Genomic DNA, 8,221 nt, shown 5'->3' with positions numbered 1-8,221 from the left:
ATCCGTATGCTTTGAATGCGGTTCACGCTAAAAATATGCCTTAAATATACTTTCGACTCTGTATCAAACTATGTATAAAATAAGCGTAAGCGTGAATATAGTATAAACGCAGCGTGCGCAGGGAATACACGCGGTATATTTGTAGCGTAGTTTTTTTTTTATTGAGTAGCTCGCACACAGTATAATTCACATAAATACGGCATACTTTCACTTGATATTCGCCAAACATTTTGTGTCATTTTTAATTCTTCTATGCATCTCATTTCGGCACGCTTGACAATTTCTCCTTTTCATTTTTTCTTCTTCTTCGCTCTCTTTCAACAGTGAATGAACAGAGAGCGAACGGCGAGAAACCGAAAAATGCTTTTCTGTCGTCTTGTGTCATTTAGGTAGAATTTACATCAATATCTTTCTCTGTTTTTGTCTCTTTCCGTCTCTCTCTCTCTCTCTTTTTGTGTCTCTGTCTGTCGTTTGCCTCGATATGCAAAAACCGTGAATCTTATTAAAGATTTAAAGGTAAGACAAAGAAATTGAAAAGGATCCAAAAAAGAAACGCAAAGTTTTTAAAGTAAATAAATGACATGAAATATGCCATAGAAAAAGTTGACTGGCATATTTGCACACACACACACATACACTAAATATTCTCTCTGTTTCACTCTACCATCTTATTTTCTCCAAATTTAATTTATTTTTGACAGCAGTTGTGACTTATGTGTTTGTATCGCGTGCATATGCGCGTCTGAATCGCCCTCCGAATCGGCGACAACAACAACCACGACAAAGACAAGATGCGTGGTGTGCTTTGTGTATGTCTCGAGGAGCACACCGCCAGAACATTCCTCCCAAAATAGTCTCATCATCATCATCATCATCATCATCGTCTTCGTCGGTTATAAAAAATCGTAAAAAAACACACTCACACACACGTAATGTATAAATGGAAGCATGTCAGTTTGTATTGCACGCAAATTCTTTCAAACTTAACGAAAACTGGAATTGTCATAAAGCTCGACACACACAGAGCACATTTGCATATATACCTAAGAAAGTATGAGAGGGACAGAGGTTATGTTTGACAGAGATAGAGAGAAAAAGCTACAGCAACATGCAGCCAACCCGTATGATAAACATGGTTTCCGAAACGTCGACAACATTTCTGACTCGGGATTACCATTCACTCGCCCGCTCGCTCGCTCGCACAATTTCTACATTTTTTCACCACTCCCTGCCATTGTGACGAATTTCCTACTGTTTTGAGCGCGTTGTGTCACCATTTTCAATCGAAAATCAGTGGAAAATCATCAAGTATTCGCAATAAAGGCAATGTAGCCATGGGCCACACAGAAAATTGAACATTATTTGCGGTGCGAAGCGCCACTCACTTTTGGATGGATTCTTCTCTTTTTTCTCTTCTCTCTTCCCTCTCTCCCTTGGATCACTTTTGCGATTGCTGTCACTATCCAAAGCAATTACAAATGACAGATTTTGATGAAGAAAAGAAACAGAAGAACGGAATTAATCGTTTTTTTTTGTTGGAGAAATGGCGTGGAAAATTGAACGAAATTGCTTCAAAGCACACGCAAAAAAAGAGAACTCAAAGCAACTACCAAACTTTAGTTTGTATCAAAGTTTTTTCACTATCTTTTTCCCACTCTCTTCCATTTGATGACAGTCTCCAAAATTAAATTAAACCTATTGGATTGCATTGGGGTTTTTTTTTGCAGTAAAGCAAGAGCTTTTGATCGTCTTCAATGCCCAGGAGAGAGTCGATTTAAAATGTGGAACTCGTTTTTTTTTTCGCCAAAGCAATTGGATCTTGAATCGTGCAACAACAACAGTAACAACACATCGTAATATATGCAAAACCTTCGTGAATTATCGTTGAGAGAACGGTGTGTGTGTGTGTGAAGTAAATCTCAATTGGGAAAACAGCGTACATAGAAACGAAAGAATAATCGTACACAAACCAAGTCTTTCATAACCATTATCTTATTTTTTCGGTATTTAAATGAAAAGAAAAATGGGGTTTTTCCAGCCCAAAACCACATAAACGAATGATTCAAAGTGTGCACAGGTTTGCGTTCTGTGTATTCATGAAAAGTGCAAACATATGATTCGATCGTTGTAAAATGTTGTGTTTATAAACATATTCACAATTGCGAATCCAGCAGCCGCCTCCATGCACGTAAACACGTAAGTCGGTGAAAGAGCGTGCGCGCGACATGCGATGCGTGTGTTTACTGAGCAATATAAAGTGAATGTCGTCTCTGTTAAAAATGAGCGTAGAAAATGACAAGGGCTTTTTCTAAGCCTTCCATTCTAACTACTCAGCCTGAAATTATGTATTTAGTCTCTCTCTCTCTCTCCCAATCTCGGGCATTAAAAAAAGCGCCGATTCGTCTCTATTTGTTTAAAAACTCATGCGATTTTTGTGCGTACGGCATAAAAGGTTTTTTGATCCAAATAAAGTGAGTGCGGTTCACACAGTCAGCGCCAAACTTTTCTCAAGCCCTTATTTTTTTATATATATTTTTTCAGCGTTGTTCCCGTCGCGTTTTTCTCTCTCATCTAAATGCTTCTGTTATAATGGCAATTTCAAGAAGCTGAACGACACACACATACAAGAATCGTCATAAGCAGAAAATGTGTACGATGAAATTGAGTGTCTCAGTGGAACGCCAACCTCATTTGGATTCATATGTTTTTTTAGTAAAAGTTATGCTACCGTTTACTGTTCACCGTGGCTGATGCTGCTGCTGCTACTCTCCGTCTTCTGCTTGACTGGTGGTTTCGACAAAGTTTCTTTTGTCATAGCGCTTCCATTGGTTTTGTGCGAAGCTGTGTGTGTGTGTGTGTGCTTATGTGTAAGTGTATGCACCCCATTTATCGAAATTCAATTGTGACTCATTTCAATGAACTTCCGAGATTCAGGTAAGCTATTTGTTATTGCTTATTTTTAATACCTGCCAAAGAAAAGCCCAAACAAGAAGATAAAAATATGTTCATCTTTTTTCTTTTTGCAGCGTTCTATATTCCCTATCGGGATGGCAATTCACCATCGTCAAAATCGCACCATTTCGCGCGCGTCGCTTCCGTTCCCATTTCGATTGCGAATCGAATAATTTTTTGCATTGATCTCCTCTTTGTGTGTGTTTGTGTGTGTATAGCCATCGAAGAAGGGAGGATGATAAGCAAAAGCAAAAACGAAAAATTCTAACTAAGATCGTACACTTGTTTTCCTTGTCCCAGGCCATTGCCGTGTTACATTCAACATACGAAACACAATCAATCTCATTCATTCTTTTTCGATATCTTAACTACCATCATCATTGAGCCATCGCGCAAAGTTCCCATTTATTATCGCTTTCACGCAACAAAAGCTCAATAAATTGTGAATTTTCATTACGGTATAACAACAACAACAACAACAACGCATCAACCGTTCCCATTTTGGAGGATTAATTTTCTTTTCGGAATTCTACTTCTGGACCGTGAAAAATTCACAGGAAAACACTAATTCATTTGTACCAGGGGGTTTGTAGATTGAAACACAAGCACACTAGCGCCGCAGTTTGCCTTACAAAATTATATACGTTTTTTTCTGGTCATTTCTGGTGAAAATGGTTTTACGGATGAAAAAAAGATACCAAAAAAAAACACAATAGAATTCTAATTAAAACGGTGTGTTTACCAAAAAATGTGCATCTTAAATCACGGTGCGGTATGTTCAATTACATAAAAAATTTATCACATTTTCACCGAAAAAATTATACAATTGCACAGAATGTGCCAAGGATTTTCTTGGCAATGCCATGTTGGCATAGTAAATATGGCCGCGACGCACTTCCAAATCGGAGAATAAGGTAAAAAAAATGGAATCAATCAAAAGCGAAGAAGAAATTGAATTTTACTCTTTATAAGCAGGCATTGTTATGTGCTAAATCCATCACGCTGAATAAATTCATGCGATAAATTTGTTGCGCTGGCTTTGCGGTGAACGAAGTCTGTTGCTCTTTAGTTGTTCACGTATGAACGTTCATGCTTTGATCTATCGCATGAATCTATCGCATGAATTTATTCAGCGTGATGGATTTAGCGCATAACAAAGCCTGTTTGTAAGTGTCTCAATTGGCATTGCGTGAAGTCAACAGTTCGTAAGTTCAACGATGTAACTCACAGTTGAACGATGAGAGAGAGAGAGAGAGAGAGAGAGAGAGCGTGCGAAACGGAGTTTAAGTGCATCTTATGTGGTGATTGAGCCAATAATAATGGATCCAATTGAATGTTGTAAGGCCACTTGCCTTGTGCTTAGTTCAAATAATCGACAAGATCATTAAATTGTTCCCTTTCCATTGGTTATGTAACGGGTGTGCGTGTGTGTGTGTAAGTGCGTACCATCTAACAAGGCGTTGGATAATAATTTATGATTGAATGTTTAATCGAAAATAAAAAGTGTCTTCCCACCTAGGGGGATTTAACTACGTGAAAACTTGTAAAAAAATGATATAAACGCGCACGAAATTGTTACATTCACCAGAGAACTTGCATGATTCCACTCAGTTGACAAGTTCCGTATTAAAACAACATGCGCGAACGCGCGCGAGTTCGTGTGCAAACTTGAAGCTGGACGATGCGCACACATCAGTCGTTCCATTTATTATATCTGGATTAACTTTTCCAACACTTTCTCCAGCTCTTTAAAAATATTTCCTTTGTCCATTTTATAATTATATAAATCTTTCAACTTTTGGAAAGGATGTGAAAAATCTTTATACACGTAAACAAGCAATTTTTAGTTTGAAACGCGTTTTGGTTGTCAAATAACAACTTGAAAAACGCGCAAAACCATAAACAAACTTGTGTAAACTTGTGACCGTGCGCGTCAGTACGTACAACGAACGCGTCGAACTTCCGCGAATCAAGAAAACTGGCAGAAAACATGCTGAACTCGTAAGAGTTAAATTCCCCTAGCTTCCCACTTAATTTGGGTCATCAGGTGTTTTGGTTCATCAATTCGTGCATGTGTCAATGTTGAAAATAACTTTTGCCAACTTATAATCGCATCGACGTAAGAATTTATTGATGATGATGATGATGGTTCGCACACTCCTCGTCCCCGCTCTCTCTCTCTCTCACTCTCTCTCTCGTTCTCTCTCTCTCTCTCTCTCTCTCTCTCTCTCTATCTATCCAAAATACCTATGCTATTATGTAACTGAGTAACCAATTATACGATTTTCTTTTTATGATATGTCTCCGATGATTATATGCGTTTACGTAATTTTATCCTCGCTTCATTCGTTGCCAATCCACTGAATAGGGTTCAATTCCAATTTAATGGAAAATGCAACTATCAAACAGAAGAGCTGAAGCAATCTTTTCTTTGACTCACACACGATATCGGTGAATCCGACACAGACTCAAAGGAAACAAAAGCGAAATTATTTCGAAACAGAATTGCAGCTGGATTATCATCTCCCATGAAAATGGTTATTATTTGATTTGGTTGGCAGCTGTATTCATCAGTTGAATTTTCGAATATAAATTGCGACTCGAATCGTGGTTATCGATGTCGAGAGTTTGACTTTTCGACGAAAATCGACGGATGTCAGTGATCTTAGATTGTATCATGTTTTTTTATTCGCCTTTTGCGTCGATGTATTTCGAAAGCGCTCATCGAGAGTGCTCATTGTTATTGTGTTTTTGGTGTTCGATTTGAATCGTCAATTGTCTACCGCCCAAAGCGATATGCCATTCCATTTTAATTATGTATGCACGACGATTAATGTGTCCAATATCATTTCAAATGAAATTTTGGGTGGTTGCGTGCGCGTTTCAATCGAAATTCAATTGATCAAATGACAGAGGTGGTGGGAGGATTGGATGAAGGTGTCTATTTCACCTCTCCACTACCTATGCTAACAAATAAACGATTCCAAAGAATCATTTGGAATTAATCGCTTCTGTGCATTCTGCGGTTTAAGAATAGCGTCTGGCCTTCGAATTTCCAGCTTTGTATATCGATTTGGTCGTCGTTATAGGTGCATAGATATCTTTCGCATGAAATGCGAACACTTCATCGGATGAATGTAAGCCATAGAAAGATAGAGGGAAACAGCGACAGATTAGAGAATGCGAAAGTGAGTGAGCGAGAGAGATAGAGAATGAGCGAGATAAAGCTCGAGAAAGGGGAAAGAAATAGAGAAGACATAGAAAAAGAAGTGAAAAACACCGACGAAACTTGACCCATCGAATGCTATGGCTGCTTCATATCTGAGAATCACGCTCGCAAGCGAAAATCATTGAAATAACCAATACTTTTGATTGACTGAACATCAATAGTTTACCGTAGCAACGTGGGAAATCAGCATTTCATTTGATTTTGCAATGGTGATGCGGTTGACCGACTTTCGTCACATTGGTTCCACCCCTATCAATTATTTTGACTGGTACTGTCGTCGACGACTTGCTTGAGCAAACTGGGAGCATTATGGTTATAAATCGGGAATAATCATTTTAGTCGACTTGCTCTGTGTTCCAAAAGAAAAAAAAAATGATTTGCCGAAATTGTGGATTACAGCTTAATCGAAGAGTAGCCGAGAAAGAAGCCTTCGACATTCCCAGATCGCATTCTGCTGATGGAAGCTACAACATGGTTTGCCTGCATCGGAGCAAAAATCGATGGTTACGAGCCACTGTGTGTGTGTGGTGTCAACACGTATATCCACAGGCATATTATACAAATGCTTAGGACTAGGCCAACAGAAAAATATTGAGAATCGAGAGTAGCGTAACAGTTCTATTTAATGTTATTACTATTAGTTTGGGGAATGTGTGTAAAGTGGCTGAGGTTCCAGTTAAAAAAAAAAATCGCAAAATAAATGCGACGAAGAATGGAAGCGAAAAAAGGGATCAGCAGCAGCTCATCGTTAGGTGTTGTTCTTAATTCGTTTTTGCCCTCGGCTCGACACGAGATACGGGTGTGAGACACAGAGAAAGAGAGAAAAAGTGAGGTAGGACGGGAACGAAATGAAAACGAATGGCAATGGCCATCATTCGGTATCGCTTATAAGCATTCATTTCAGATGAAGAGAAAAACAGTTTTCTCTTCCATTCGATGGCTTCGTGACTGAAATCTTTGAACGGAAAAGAAAGGAGCGAGAGACAATGCTATACGAAACGACGCATCTCACAAAACGCAGAAACAGGTGAAAAAATTAGCTATTCATTAAACATATTGATTCTTGAATATTGGTGTATATATACCGAAATAAATTGCCATACAACATGTTTTCTCTTTTCTATAGAGGGGAAAAAAGCAATACAAATGCAAATATTGAATAGAACGAACAGGGGAGAGGGTGGAGATGTGTGCTTGAGCATTTGGATCGATGTGAATCGAACAGACATCGGAAACGCAAGCATTGGAAAGGTCCTCAAATTCTAATTCACTCAATCGAACTGCTTCGGTTTTGTCTGCTCTCGCTCCGCTCTGCGTTCTTAAGTTTTTACTTATTTAATCTATTTTGTTGTTTCACAACAAACTATTTTTTGGCGCACTTGGGCGCACTACATGAAATGTATTTCATCAAAGTAACTTTGAAGTAATATATTTATTTTCAAAATGAATTACAAAATCTTGGTTTTATTTCTTTTTTGAAATATACTGCCTTTGGTTTAAATTAAATAAATAATAGAAGAGCATCGAATCTAAAATCCCTTTAATTCTGTTCAAGACTCAGAAAAATACTATACGAAAAATTAATGTAATTTTTAAAAAACATTTGATAATAAAAATTTGGTTGGCGCTTTGAGATGTTGTGCACCCTTTTGTCTGTTTTAAATTAAATAAAAAATATGAGCATAAAATTCAAATTCACCATAATTTGTTTCATCACTCAAAAAGTATTAAGAAAAAAAAGCAGATTAGTAGCTCTACATTTCATGTAGTGCTAAAAAGCAGCGTGGAATGAATAAAAAAAAACGTGAAACGAAAGAGAATGAAGGCAACGAGCGAGCGGGCGAGCAAACAGAATATAGAGAGAAGGAAATAAAGAGAGAGACAGCGAGAGCAAGTGAAATACGGCAGCAGCGCGTCCGTGATGCAAACAAAAAATCTCGTCCTTTTCAATATATGCGAATATAAAATGTGTTCGGTCTAGCTCTATCTCTCGCTCTCTCTCTCTCTCTCTCTCTCTCTCTCTCTCTCTCTCTCTCTCTC

The sequence above is a fragment of the Sitodiplosis mosellana genome, unplaced genomic scaffold, assembly GCF_009176505.1.
Source record: "Sitodiplosis mosellana isolate CC-2019 unplaced genomic scaffold, AAFC_SMos_1.0 Smas_scaffold_6170, whole genome shotgun sequence".
NCBI classification, from domain to species: domain Eukaryota; kingdom Metazoa; phylum Arthropoda; class Insecta; order Diptera; family Cecidomyiidae; genus Sitodiplosis; species Sitodiplosis mosellana.
Note: the sequence above shows the minus strand (reverse complement) of the source record.